Source organism: Mustela lutreola, chromosome 3 (assembly GCF_030435805.1).
Source record: "Mustela lutreola isolate mMusLut2 chromosome 3, mMusLut2.pri, whole genome shotgun sequence".
Lineage (NCBI taxonomy): Eukaryota > Metazoa > Chordata > Mammalia > Carnivora > Mustelidae > Mustela > Mustela lutreola.
The window spans coordinates 129,079,013-129,092,321 of NC_081292.1; the positions used below are offsets into that span (position 1 = coordinate 129,079,013).

The 13,309-nt window shown below is 36.8% G+C and overlaps 1 protein-coding gene across 3 annotated transcripts in view; it reads left to right on the forward strand.

Moving 5' to 3' along the window:
• Nucleotides 1-13,309, forward strand: part of EPC2 (enhancer of polycomb homolog 2) — a 113,694-nt gene that overhangs the window by 46,051 nt on the left and 54,334 nt on the right. The window lies entirely within an intron of this gene.

Sequence of the window (13,309 nt, forward strand, 5' to 3'; positions counted from 1 at the left end):
CTTTAAAGTGTTCCTCTGATCTAATTATTCTCTGGCTTAAAATCATATTATTCTTTATTGTCTGCAGTAGGAGTTTTCAGGGGATGGTTCTAATGTTTTGATGTCTTGTCTGATTGTGTAAGAAAAAGCCCTGGGTAGTTTGTTAAAATAGAGATTCCAGGGCTCTGCTTTAGGCCTACCTGTTTGAGGTATGTGGCCTGGTAATAAGTATTTTTAAAAAGTTCCTCAGGTAATTATGAAACTCTCCAGATTTAAGACTATAAGATCTACTGTTTTCTATCAGTTCTAAGATGCACATTTTTTATTGATCAGTTTTGAAATGAGATTGCATATTATATTGCTGTTGTTCTGGATTCAGGTCTAGTTTATCCAAAGAAAATCTGTATTTGTTTCTGCCAAGCATTTAGGGACACGTCAACAGGAGACCACGTTAAAGTTTTTGCTGTTTATTTTGTTTGTTTTTAGACCATACTTGTAGTAGCTTTAGTTCAGGCTACAGACATGCCTAGAGATCAGTTCTCGGTGAAGAGAGTTTTCCCTCCTCCTTTCACCTAAGGGCAAGTTGAGAAATGAAGTTCCTTGCTGTTCCTTTCTGCATAGCTGGTTTATTTCTTTACCTTAAGCTGAAGTTGTTATCACTTGTTAGTCTGTCTTTGTGCAGGAGTATTCTATAAAACTTAAGAGACACCAGCAGAAAGCTTTTTTTTTTTTTTTTTTCCTTTCTTATAGTACATAAATTCATGGTTCACCTTTTAACTTATGGCAGTTTATATTTGACAGAATTGAGTAATGGCCAAATCCTCTACTTTGAATACAAGAACCTTTGTGATTTTCTTCCCCCCTGTCTACTCCATTAACTTCATTTCCTGTTGTTCTTTCCCTCCCTCCCTTTACCATAGGAACTAACATAAAATTACCCACATTTCCCTGATTGTTTCATATTTCACACTTCCTTGCACATGCTATTCAAGTCATCTTTCCCCTCCTGTAACTCATTTAGTACCTAACTCCCCTAAGAAGCTTACCCTGACTTTTCTCATTGACCTCTGCTTTTTACTCATTTCAGTATCTTTGTACATACCTTTGTTAGAGGACTTAATTGCAATTATTTGTAACCATTCTTTCCTTTTAAACCATGAGCTCCTGGGGGCAGGGACAGTGTTTTATTTTCTCTTTGTATATTTAGAGTAAAGTGCATGGTTTATGGATACACAATAAATAGTATGTTTGTTGACCAAATTTTTAAAAAATGCCTTTTAAAAAGGCTTTTAGGTATCAGAACCATTTTCCAGAGACCTGACTCTGAAGCATTCAAGGGACATATGCAGAAATTATTTATGTGATTTGTTTCCTCTGTATTCTTTGACCCCTTTAGTTTATTTGAATTTGCCTTTTCCTTTGTATTGGAAGGGAGATAGCTGTTCATAATAGGAATTTTAAGGATTTTTCAAGCCAAAGTATGTGTTTGTTGTTTTGTATTTAGTAATAGTGTAGCTGGACATTAAGGCTGTATGTAAAAACCATCCTAGAAAACCAAGAACAAAGAAATTGGGTGTAGCCCACCTAGGCTAGGCCCATTAGATATAGTAAATAATAATCTTGGGTTGACTTTTAAATTTCATTTCTTTCTGTTACTGTAGAAGATGGAAAAAAATAATAGAACATTATTTTAACTTTCATTTTTTTCTGTTAATCTGTCAACATATGTATTCACATACTATAATACAGTAGCCTCCTGCACATACAGATTTTTATTGTTTTTTGTTTGTATATTTTAAATTTCTTCGATTTTTAGTGTAGTTTGTGATTGTCATTTTCAGTGCCTGTTAATTCTATCAAATTGGTATTCCACAGTTTGCTTACCTCTATGCCTATTACTGGCCTTAAACTTGTCTGAACTAAAATTTAAATTCATGTTATCATTGAGATTTTTTTTTCAAAGAAGGCCTTTTTTCCCTAAAGTTCATTTATTTATTTTTCATAATCTCTGTACCCAGTGTGAAGCTTGAACTCACAAACCTGTGATAAAGTCACGTGCTCTTCCAGCTGAGCCAGCCAGGCACCCCACAAGGAAGGGCTTTTAAACATTTTTTGACATAACTTCTTTCTGAAGTATAAGGAAGTATAAGGAATTCCAGAAAATACTGCTCTGGCCTTTTCATTCTGTTTTTGACATGATAGATTTGAAAGTATCCCCATTTGCCTGGCTAGAAGAAGACATTGTATAATTGCCACAGTAGGATGGCCTACTTCAGGTCCATCACATTGTTTGCCTGGGCTTTGGCAGAAGCTTCTTTATTGGTCCACATTGCCACTAATGTGATTCTTATCCATTTAGAGAATCTGTTGTCTATCAGATAAAATTTTAGTGTTGTATTTTAAGGCTTTTCTTTGTGCCTTTCCAGCCACAGTTCCCTGTGGGTTCTTCCACTAGGACACCAGCCTTACTGAAATGAGCTGTTGAAAATAAACGTCTTTTTCTTTCTCTAGATGGTAAGCTTCTCAAAAGCAGAATTTCGCCTCATTCACCATACAGTCCCAGAATGCAGCCTCAATGCAATGTTCTTTCCAATTCCTCTAACCCTTTGCACTTTCAGCTGCAAAATAACGTGCTCCCTACAACACTCTGACTTACACCATATTTTCTCGTACCTCCCTGCCTTCACATACCCCTTTACTTCTGTCCTCCACTTGGTACAGTAGAACTTGTTCTCTGTGTCTCCTCTCCAGGATTATATTTAGCAGCCTTCTCTAAGTAAACTTTTTACCTCAAGCTCTTCTATGTCATGTGCAACACACCCTCATCTTGGGATTAACCATCTTCAGTTGTGCTTGTTTGCCCTGTATTGTTTCACTAGGCTATAAAAGTCATTGAGAACAGGGACACTTTTTTCCTTTTAATTTCACTGCTCAGTAGTACCTACCATGTGGTTAGGTATGCAATTTAATATTTGCTGAATAAATAAATGAGTGACCAAATAGATGATTAAAGATTATATATACCATGGCATTTTTGAGACATGGATCTTGTAGGGCTCAAAATTGTACACAGAACCAAATACAACAATGAAATTACTGGTATATACAGTGAAATCGAGGACCTGCTTAGATCCAAAAAGTGAGCTCTGGATAAAAATATATTATATGTTTATTTAAAAAAGATTTTTTTTTTAAGTGAGCTCTGTTATTTACAACAGTGCCATTTTAGGGCATTTTAGGACAGAACACATGGTTACCAGGAAGGAGCTGGGAGTGGAATGATTCCAGTCTTGGTATGGATGGGAGAACATTGTTCCTTCTTCTCTCTTTCAGTACTAGGTCTCCATAGTCACTTGTATTGGTAGTCTGAGGAACTTCTTTAATCAGAATACACTGGGGTATTCTTTCCAGGTTGGAAGCATTTTAAAGCAATATAGTCTGATGACCTACGATACTCAAACCGTTCCTCATTTGGCTAATTCTGCATACTGGTCAGTTGGATGGCACATCCATAAGACACTGTCTCCATTTTACTTAAATTTACTTTAGGTGCTTTACGCTAGATGTTAAAATTCCTTCATTCTTTTTGGAACTTAAGAACTTCATCAAATTCAGAACCCAAACTTTCCTCCTTGAGGAGATGACTTTGTTTACATTGTAATAAGTTCTTTATTTTGACCTTCATTATCCCTTTTATTTAATATGGTAAAATTTTACAGTTAACATTAAGTATCTCAGAATTTTAGAACATGAAGGGACTTGAGATACTGTGTCGGTATTGTTTCCTAGTGTTCTGAAGCTAATTTGTCTCTAGTTTTGAATTCAGCTAAATGGTTCTTGAAAATAGGACTTGTTATCTTGTTTTGAAAGGAAGAGTCTCTTCCTTTTCTCACTGCATTATACCTACAAATACAGATCAGTCTACCGTCTCACCTGCTTCTTAGCTGAAAAAAAGGAGAGTTCAGGAGGACGGACAGGTGGGAAGTGGCACCTTCTTGTTATCTGCCAGGCAGGGAGAGGAACTTACTGAAAGGAGATTGACTTCTGCTCTATGTATCTGCAGCAAAGATAATAAAGCCCTGGGAAAGCACCAGTCTTTGTGTTACATTACTATGCACTTAGTTCACATGGCTTCTCAGTCAGATAAAACTAACCTTTGTCAAGTCAACATTAGGAAAAGAAAAATTCCACTTATTCAATGTAAAGTGGACCTGTTTGTCCCACTAGGTTTTCAGCAGGAGATAGATGGATGTTGGCCTAACATCTAACTTCAGTCTCATTATCCTTGCAATATCCTTTGCTATTCTCATTAACAAAAATGGTGGGACAAACATGTTTTGATTGGTAAGAGTGGGAAAAGATCCCAAATGAAGAGTATTGCTTTGTTTATACGGTAAAACTCCTTGGTGAAAAGGGTGCATTCTAGGAACATCACTTTTTGTAAAAATGTTAGGAAGTGTGTATTAAGCAGTTAAATTGAGCACAGATCTCATGAAATGAATCACACATTTAAATTATTAGAAAAAGTGCTATGAGTACAGAGTCAAAGTGTATCAGAATCTTGGAGAACACATTCCAGGTCAAACTAGAAAATCTCTTTTGGGGTGACTTGGAGGCATGGTAACAGGGATAGTGAGCCAGGCTAGATAGACCCTAAGGGCAACCCACATTCATATCAACTGGCTCTAAGGATCTCTGTTCTCAGGATTATCCTGAGCCTCCTATTCTCAGGTAAATCTGTGAATGTGGGTGTAAAGGCTAAAATGGTAGAGCAGTACCTGGGTGGCTACTAATACAGAAAGGAGGAAACCTAAAATTCAGAAAGTATTAAAGTAATGCCAGGTGTTTTGGGAGAAAGCAAAATAATCATTTCATGGTCTGGCTAAGGAGGTGAAAAAGAAATCAATAGTACAAAGAGAGTCCCTTTGGGGTCTTTATGCATTTATTTATGCACACTATTAAAAAATTTAAAAATTGGGGTCACTGAGTAAAATACAGCATCACAAATTAAAGACCATAGCTAAAGAAATTCAGGAGAAAACAAACACTACAGTAAGAGGTAAGTCTGAGGCATAATAGTGCATATTTTTGGCATGATGTAATTAATAGAGAAAAGCAAAAAAGTGAAGATTGGTTTTAAGTTGCATATTTCAGTGCATGTTTCCCAGCACTGAAGTGTTTAGAACTCTCCTGCAGGGCCACACAAAGAAGATACTGTGATGTAACCCAGCACACCTGATTTTGTTAATAGGAGTTACCAGAAATAGGCTTTCAGAATATTCACCTAGCAACTAGCATCTCCATGGAAGATTCTTCAGTGACACCACACTGCCCTGAGTGATGGCACCTTTAGCTTTTTTTTTTTTTTTTTGGTCTCCCTATCTACCATAAAAGACTAAATTTCTGGGGCCCTGGATGGCTCAGTCGTTAAGCATCTGCCTTTGGCTCAGGTCATGATCCCAGGGTACTAGGATCTAGCCCTGCATTGGGCTCCCTGCTCTGTGGGGAGCTTGCTTCTCCCTCTGCCACTCACTCTGCTGTGTTCCCTCTCTCTATGTGTCTCTCTCTGTCAAATAAATAAGTAAAATCTTTGAAAAAATAAAATAAAATAAATTTTCTCCCCATCTTACCCTCATAATACAACTTAATGGGCTGCCTAACTGTAAGAATATTTTCTTAATGTGCTTTTTTCCTGATGATTTTAATAGAAGACTAAACCTTTCTTTCCACAGTTATGGTTAAAGGGCATAGTAAAATAGCATTTACTGATTGCCATGCCCAGGTCCTGTTAGTGTTTTACATATATTAAGTCAGTTATGCCTTAAAGGAACCTTATAACGCAGCTAGTGTTTTTACCCCCCTTTTAAAGAAATACTGCATAAAGAGCTCAAAGTAGTGCAGCTAGCAAGTAAAAGAGTCAGAATTTGAGCCAGGCCCTCTGGCTCTAGAGTATACCTGGTTAACTCAGGTACACTGTTTTTCAGCCATGGCTCATCATTCTAAAATGCAAATACTGATACATATTAAACAAATATATCAATTCAAATATGGTTGATGATAGAATAAACAGTGGGAGTAAAGGATTACTTTTTTCATTTGTTTTGTGTGTGTGTATGGTGGTTAAATTGCAGGATAGAAGCTAGGTTGTCTGCTGATAGAAAAGGAAATCCTGAATGTGAAAGGGCAAATGCAAACACCTGTATGACACTTCTCTGGTTTGGCCTGGCAGGGTTGATTGATGAATGGAAGAACACTGAGAATGGGGATGAAGGAGATGCCAGGAAGACAGAAAAGCTTGAAGAAAAGGGAACCGTGAGAGTATTATAAACAAATAATAAAAGCACATTTTACAGTTTTGCTTTGGGTAGTGAGGAGCTCTGAAGACAGTCCTGCAATTTTCATGGAGGGAGGTCCAAGTTGGGAAAGGGCTATGTGGCAGTTCCTGATTTTAATCTCCAACTAAACACTATAGTGGGCAAACAATGAAGTTTGCTTTAGGTGGAATGAATTAAACTTCATAGGACCTGGGTCATGCAGGCTTTTTTTTTTCCCTATCTGTTTAAAAAAAAAATTGGAGTTACTAGTACTTCTCAGTAGAGAAGTACTACTTCTCCTTTTCAGGGAGTTGTTCAATGGGTTGTTCAGAAGAGGCTAAAATGGAAAATAGAAGTAACATAAAAGATGAAAGAATAAAAACAGCCTCCATGGTGATGTTACTTTTTAAATAATCCAAGATAATATTTTAGTGGTTAAAATAATTTTTTCCCACATTCTTCACTAGTTAATAAAATAATTAGAGTTGTAGGAATATAAGAATCCCATCCCCCCCTCCTTCATGGAGGTTAAATAAAGCCTCCCTTTTCACCCTAAATTGGACCTTGTTTAAAAGTACTTGCTTCTCATCCCTGGCTTAAGAATCTCTTTTTGGGGCACCTGGGTGACTAGTAGGTTAAGCATCCATTCTTGGTTTAGGTTCAGGTCATGGGATTAAGCCGCACATTTGGCCTCACCACTCAGCAGGGAGTCTGCTTGGGATTCTCTTCTTTGCCCTCTGCCCTACCCCCGCTCATGCTTGCATCCTCTGTCTGAAAGAATTTTTTTTTTTTCCTTTAAGATTTTATTTATTTGAGAGAGAGTGTGAGTGAGAGAGAGCATGAGCGGAGAGAGGGACAGAGGGTGAAGGAGAAGCAGACTCCCCACTAAGCAGGGAGCCTCACACAGGGCTTGATTCTAGGACCCCAAGTTCATGACTCTAGCCAAAGGCAGATAGATGCTGAACCTACTGAGCCACCAAGGCACCCACCCCTCTCTTGAAATAAATCTTTCTTTTTCTTTCTTTTCTTTTCTTTTCTTTCTTTTTTTTTTTTTTTTAGGAAGAATCTCCTTTGTTTCTCTGATAGAAACTAAGGAAATAGAATGAGGGTTTGGTAAGTTGAGGTTTACTTTCTATAATAAAAAATAAAATGTTAATTGCAGAAAAGAATAATAATCCCAGGATACCTGGCTGGCTCAGTCAATAGAGCGTGTGACTCTTGATCTCGGGGTAAGTGACTTTGAGCCCCATGATGAGTGTGGAGATCATTTTTAAAAAAAAGAAGACAAAGAATCCCATGTTGCAGATATAAGCAACGGAGACAAATTCTTCTTCCCTTTTTTCCAAATTTGTGTTTTATTATGTGTGTATCTGTATATATGTATGTGTTTGTGGCTTTGCTTTTTTACTTACTATTAATAAGCATTTTTCCAAGTCATTATCTAGCTTCAGTAATTTTCAAAGCTGTTTAATATTACAAGAAATTTGTTTTGTGTTCTTCAGTAGTCAGCAGGAACCCTTAAGGAAGCAAGCCAGTACTGAAGTTTTTTGTTTACATTTTATATTTTTTTAAGATTTTATTTATTTGAGAGAGCAGGACAAACAGAGCATGAGCAAGGGGGAGGAGACAGAGGGAGAGGGAAAGCAGTCTCCCCATGGAGGATCCCAGAAACCCCATTTTGTGACCCGAACCGAAGGCAGATGCTTAACCTCTTACCCAGCTGAGCCACCCAAGCACCCCTGTTTACACTTTGATTAGCAAGGAGTTTTAGACCCAGATTATTTGTGGCTTTGTTATTAGAAAAATACTAATTTATGTTTTTAAATATTAGGAAATTAGTAAATTCATTAGTAAAATATAATTTGCACTTCAAGGAGAAAGGATTTTAGGCTTTATAAAGAGAAGTAGTTTATTAATTTTTTCAAAAGCTAGTGGTTTTTTACATAAAACTTAATTTACTTCAGATGGTGCACTGCATTCAGTTGTCCTGTTTCTTCAAGCTATTTCTAAGGCTTTTTGTGCTCATACCACTGACATTTTTGAATACAGGCCGGTTATTTTGTAGAATGTTTCTCAGTTTGGGTTTACCTGTTTTCTTATGGTTCAATTCAAATTAAAATGGGGTGTTGTTATTGTTGTTCTTTTATTGTGATAAAAAAAAATAACAAATATTTTCTCTTAATTTGTAAGTCTGTATGGCAATATTGTTAACTCTATGCACATCGTTGTACAACAAATCTCTAGAAGCTTTTCATTTTGCCTTACTGAGAGTATACCCATTGAACAACTCCCTGATACACCCTCCTCTCAACCCCTAGCAACACTATTTTTGTTTCTGTGACTTTGACTACTTTAGTAACCTCATCTAAGTGGACTTGTGTGCATTTGTCTTTTTGTGACTGGCTTATTTCACCTGACTTAATGTCCTTCGGGTTCATCAGTGTTGCATCATATGACAAGATTTCATTCTTTTTTAAAACTGAGTAACATTCCATTGTATGTATGTATCACCCTTTGCTTATCCATTCATCTGTTGATGGACATTTAGGTTGCTTCTGCCTCTTGGCTGTTGTAAATAATATTGCAGTGAACATGGGTCTTCACATACCACTTTGAGATGCTGTTTTCCCCTTTTTTGGCTATATACCTGGAAGAGTGATTGCTGGATCGCTTAGTAGTTGTATTTTTAATTTTTGAAGACACCCCCCCCCCCCCATTTTACACAGCAGCTGCACTGTTTTGTTATCTTACCAGCAATGTATAAGGTTCTAGTTTTTCCACATTCACACCAATAAGTGTGATGGGGGTGGGCAGTTGAGCGGCCATGGTGAGGTGGTATCTCATTGTGGTTTTGATTTGTAATTCTTTGGTGACTAGTGATGTTGAACATCTTTTCATATGCATGTTGGCTATTTATATATCTTCTTCAGAAAAAGGTCTCTTCAGGTCCTTTGCAATTTTTTTTTTAATTGGGTTTTTGTTCTTGAGTTTAGGAGTTCTTGATGTATTCTGGGTTTTAACTCCTTATCAGATATATGGTTTACAAGTATTTTCTCCCATTCCATTGGTTGCATTTTCACTGTTGATTGTTTCTTTTGCTGTACAGAAGTTTTTAAGTTTGATGCAGTCCCATTTATCTATTTTTGCTTTTGTTGCCCCTGCTTTTGGTATCATCTGCAAGAAATCGTAGCTAAACCTAGCATCATGAAGGCTTTCCTATTGTTTTTTTCTAGTAGTTTTATAGGTAACAGGTCTTATGTTTAGATCTTTAATTCATTTTTAGTTAATATTTGTATATAATGTAAGAAAATGTTTCATCTTAATTTTTTTTTTGCATATGAATTTCTCGTTTTCCCAGCACTATTTGTTGAAGAGACTATCCTTTCTCATGGCACCCTTTTTGATCATCTACATAGGGTTTATTTTATGTCTCTCTGCTCCCTTTGGTCTGTATATCTATCTTTATGCCTGTAAGCATACATTAGATTATTATAGTTTTTAATATGTTTTGAAATCTGAAGTGTATGTTTTTAAGTGAAATCTATCTCTAGTAGGGTTGGTTTTTGAAAAGAACATTTGGTGAAGTCTTCAGGAAAGAGTCTTTCTAGTAAAGGAAATTATTTGTTGCCCTCCAATTTATGTTTTATATGTTTGGAATTTTTTAGAACTAGTAAAATCCCTATTTCAGAACTTTCTGATAACTGTACTGAATTTATTTCCTAGTGCATTTAGTGCTTTGCTAATATTAAAACGAATTATTGTAAAAATACTGCTATTTAATTTCTCGTGCTTCTGACTATTTAGTGGGCTGTGGAGATATAGTCTTTTCAAAGATTTTATTTATTTATTTATTTATTTGAGAAGGAGAACATGCACATGAGCAGGGGTCAGGGGAGGTCCAGAGGGAGAGGGGCAAGCAAACTCCCTGCAGGGAGCCTGATGCAGGGCTTGATCTCAGGACCCTGAGATCATGACCTGAGTCCAAATCAGATGCTTAACCAACTGAGCCACCCAGCCATCCCATTTTGTGACTTACTTATTAATTATTTTATACTATGAGATACTAATAACATATTTTTGTACATGTAATATGAAATTGTAGAATTAGTCTGTACTGGTTAAACTCAAATACTGCCTGTACCCAGATGTCTAAGTGAGACTTTTGCCCTCATTCTGTATTTATTGAATGATTAATTAAAAGTAAATGAGAAAGATATGCAGTCTAAACAGACAATAGAGAAGAATCTCAGGTAGTATATAAAGATCACTGACCCAGAATTTTTTTAAGACACAAAATTCTTTTTACAAATTAATATAATTTTATTTCTAGTAGGTAATGCATTCAGATGATTTCAGAATAAAAAAGTATATGAAAAATAAGCCTTCAGTCACCCTCTTCTTAAAGAAACCTTTATTAGGGTATGTGTTCTTTTAGGGTTTTGTTGTGCGAATTCAGACACATAGGAATTTATATTTTTTATACGCCCCCTTTATACAGAAGTTAGTATACTATATGTACTTTCTGGCACTTTGCCATTTGGGGGGGGTAGGAGTATAGTCTGGAAATTATTCTGTATTAGCATGTAAAATGTGTTCTCATTTCTTTTTTACTGGTACATATTAGTCCTTCGTGTTTGGATGTGCCAGATTGTTAACCAGTTTCCTGTAGAAGGGAACTTGGATTGTTTCCAGTCCTTTCTTATTACAGATAGGGTTTAAGTGAATAACTGTGAATATACAGAATTTCATAAAGGTAAAACTGTGTTTCTTACAGAAATTGCCAAAATGCTGTCTATAGGAGCTGCACCATTTTGCACTTACACTAACAATGTATGATAATGCTTAGTTCCTCACAGCCTGATGAAAAACTACTTCTGAATTTTTAAATTTTTCCAGTCTGGTAGGTGAGAGATAATGGACCTCATCATATTATTCTTTTTAAATAAAACTTTCATTTTGGAAAAATTTTAGATTTATAGAAAAGTTGGAAAGATAGTGGAGTATTCCTTTATACCTCTTGTCAGGTTTCAGTTTTCTCTAATAATTACATTACACTTCACTGTGTCAAACCTAAGAAACCAATATTGGCACATCATTATTTAGCAAAACCCAGACTTTAATTTCTCTTAGTATAGTTTTTAAATTGGAATTCTTATTATGAATGAGGTTAAGTCATTTTTTTACTCATTTAGGAGCCATTAACATTTTTATCTCCTGAATTGTTACCATCCTTTGCCCAGTTACTGTTAGAAAACAAGGGAGAGGGCGCCTGGGTGGCTCAGTGGGTAAACCCGTCTGTCTTCGGCTCAGGTCATGATCCCAGGATCCTGGGATCGAGTACCACATCAATCTCTCTGCTCAGCGGGGAGCCTGCTTCCTCCTCTCTCTCTCTGCCTGCCTCTCTGCCTACTTGTGATCTCTCTCTGTCAAATAAATAAATAAATTCTTTAAAAAAAAAAAAAAAGAAAACAAGGGAGAAAAAGAGTCCATTGGAGGAGAAGAGAGAAGACTAAGAAAAAACATAATTAGAGGTTGAATAAAAGGATGATTATCTTTATACACTTGATTTTTTTTTTTAAAGATTTTATATATTTATTTGACAGAGAGAAATTACAAGTAGATGGAGAGGCAGGCAGAGAGAGAGAGGGGGAAGCAGGCTTCCCGCTGAGCAGAGAGCCCGATGCGGGACTCGATCCCAGGACCCTGAGATCATGACCTGAGCCGAAGGCAGCGGCTCAACCCACTGAGCCACCCAGGCGCCCCACTTGATTTTTTTTTTTTTAAACATCACTGTTACATCCTTTAGGTCCTGTCTAATATTGTTAGGCGATAGCCCCTCCCTAATGATACAAATCTTTCCCTGAAGAATTCAAAGAATCCACTTACCCATTCTCATGTTTTTGAGGTTCCCATAGTTGTCATCTTTGCTACTAATTTTGGCCAGTAATACTTGTCATTTACATAAAATGTGAATTCTTCCAAGTGGAAGAGGGATGTAGTTAGTTGGCTAGTTAGCCAAAAGACTAAAAATAATCCTTTTTTGTTTTGTTTTGTTTTGTTTAATAATCCTTATTACAGTATAAACCTGGAGGGTTTTGTTTTTTCTTTGTTTGTTTGTTTTAGTAGAGAGACTTGGATCAGTATGTGATTTTGTAGAAGTGGTCCTGGACTCTTCTGCACTTCACTTTTTTTTGTATATTGGGTAGGGGATATAAGTAAGGTCTGGCCAAGCTTTATAATTATAGGAAATCTTGGCATATGGAAGGCAAGAGTCCACCCAGAGTACCTGGGTGGCTCAGTCTGTTGGGTTTCCGACTCTTGATTTCAGCTCAGGTCATGATCTCCAGGTCCTAAGTTTGAGCCACTGCATTGGGCTCTGTGCTTAGCAGGAAGTCTGCTTCTCTTTCTCTTCTTCTCATTTTGTCTGTCTCCCCCCCCCCCCCATCTTGTGCACGTGCTCTCTTCTCTCTCTCTATGTAAAACAAATCTTTAAAAGAGAGGAAGGGATGGACGCCTGGGTGGCTCAGTGGGTTAAGCCTCTGCCTTTGGCTCAGGTCATTATCTCAGGGTCCTGGGATTGAGCCCCACATCGGGCTCCCTGCTCAGTGGGGAGCCTGCTTCCTCCTCTCTCTCTGCCTCTCTGCCTACTTATGATCTCTTTCTCTCTGTGTCAAATAAATAAATAAATAAAATCTTTAAAAAGTAAAAATAAGAAAAAAGAGAGTCCTAGTTATATCTGCATCTGTGATCTCTAGGTGTACATTTGAGAACTGCTAGGCTTGGAGGCTCTCAGAACCTTGGAGAGCTCCAAGCAGAGGCAGAGATGCTTTAGATGATGAAGTGGTCTTCGGCTCCCTTGGAAATTTTTTTGAAGCCTGAGGACCCTAAAAATTTATAAATTGGAAAAACTTAGCATATTTCAAGTTAGGCATAAGTAAAGTTTATGATATTTAAGAGCAAAGATTTAGGTTTAGATTAGAGGTTTTCAAAATAGTGTTCATCATTGAACTTGTTAA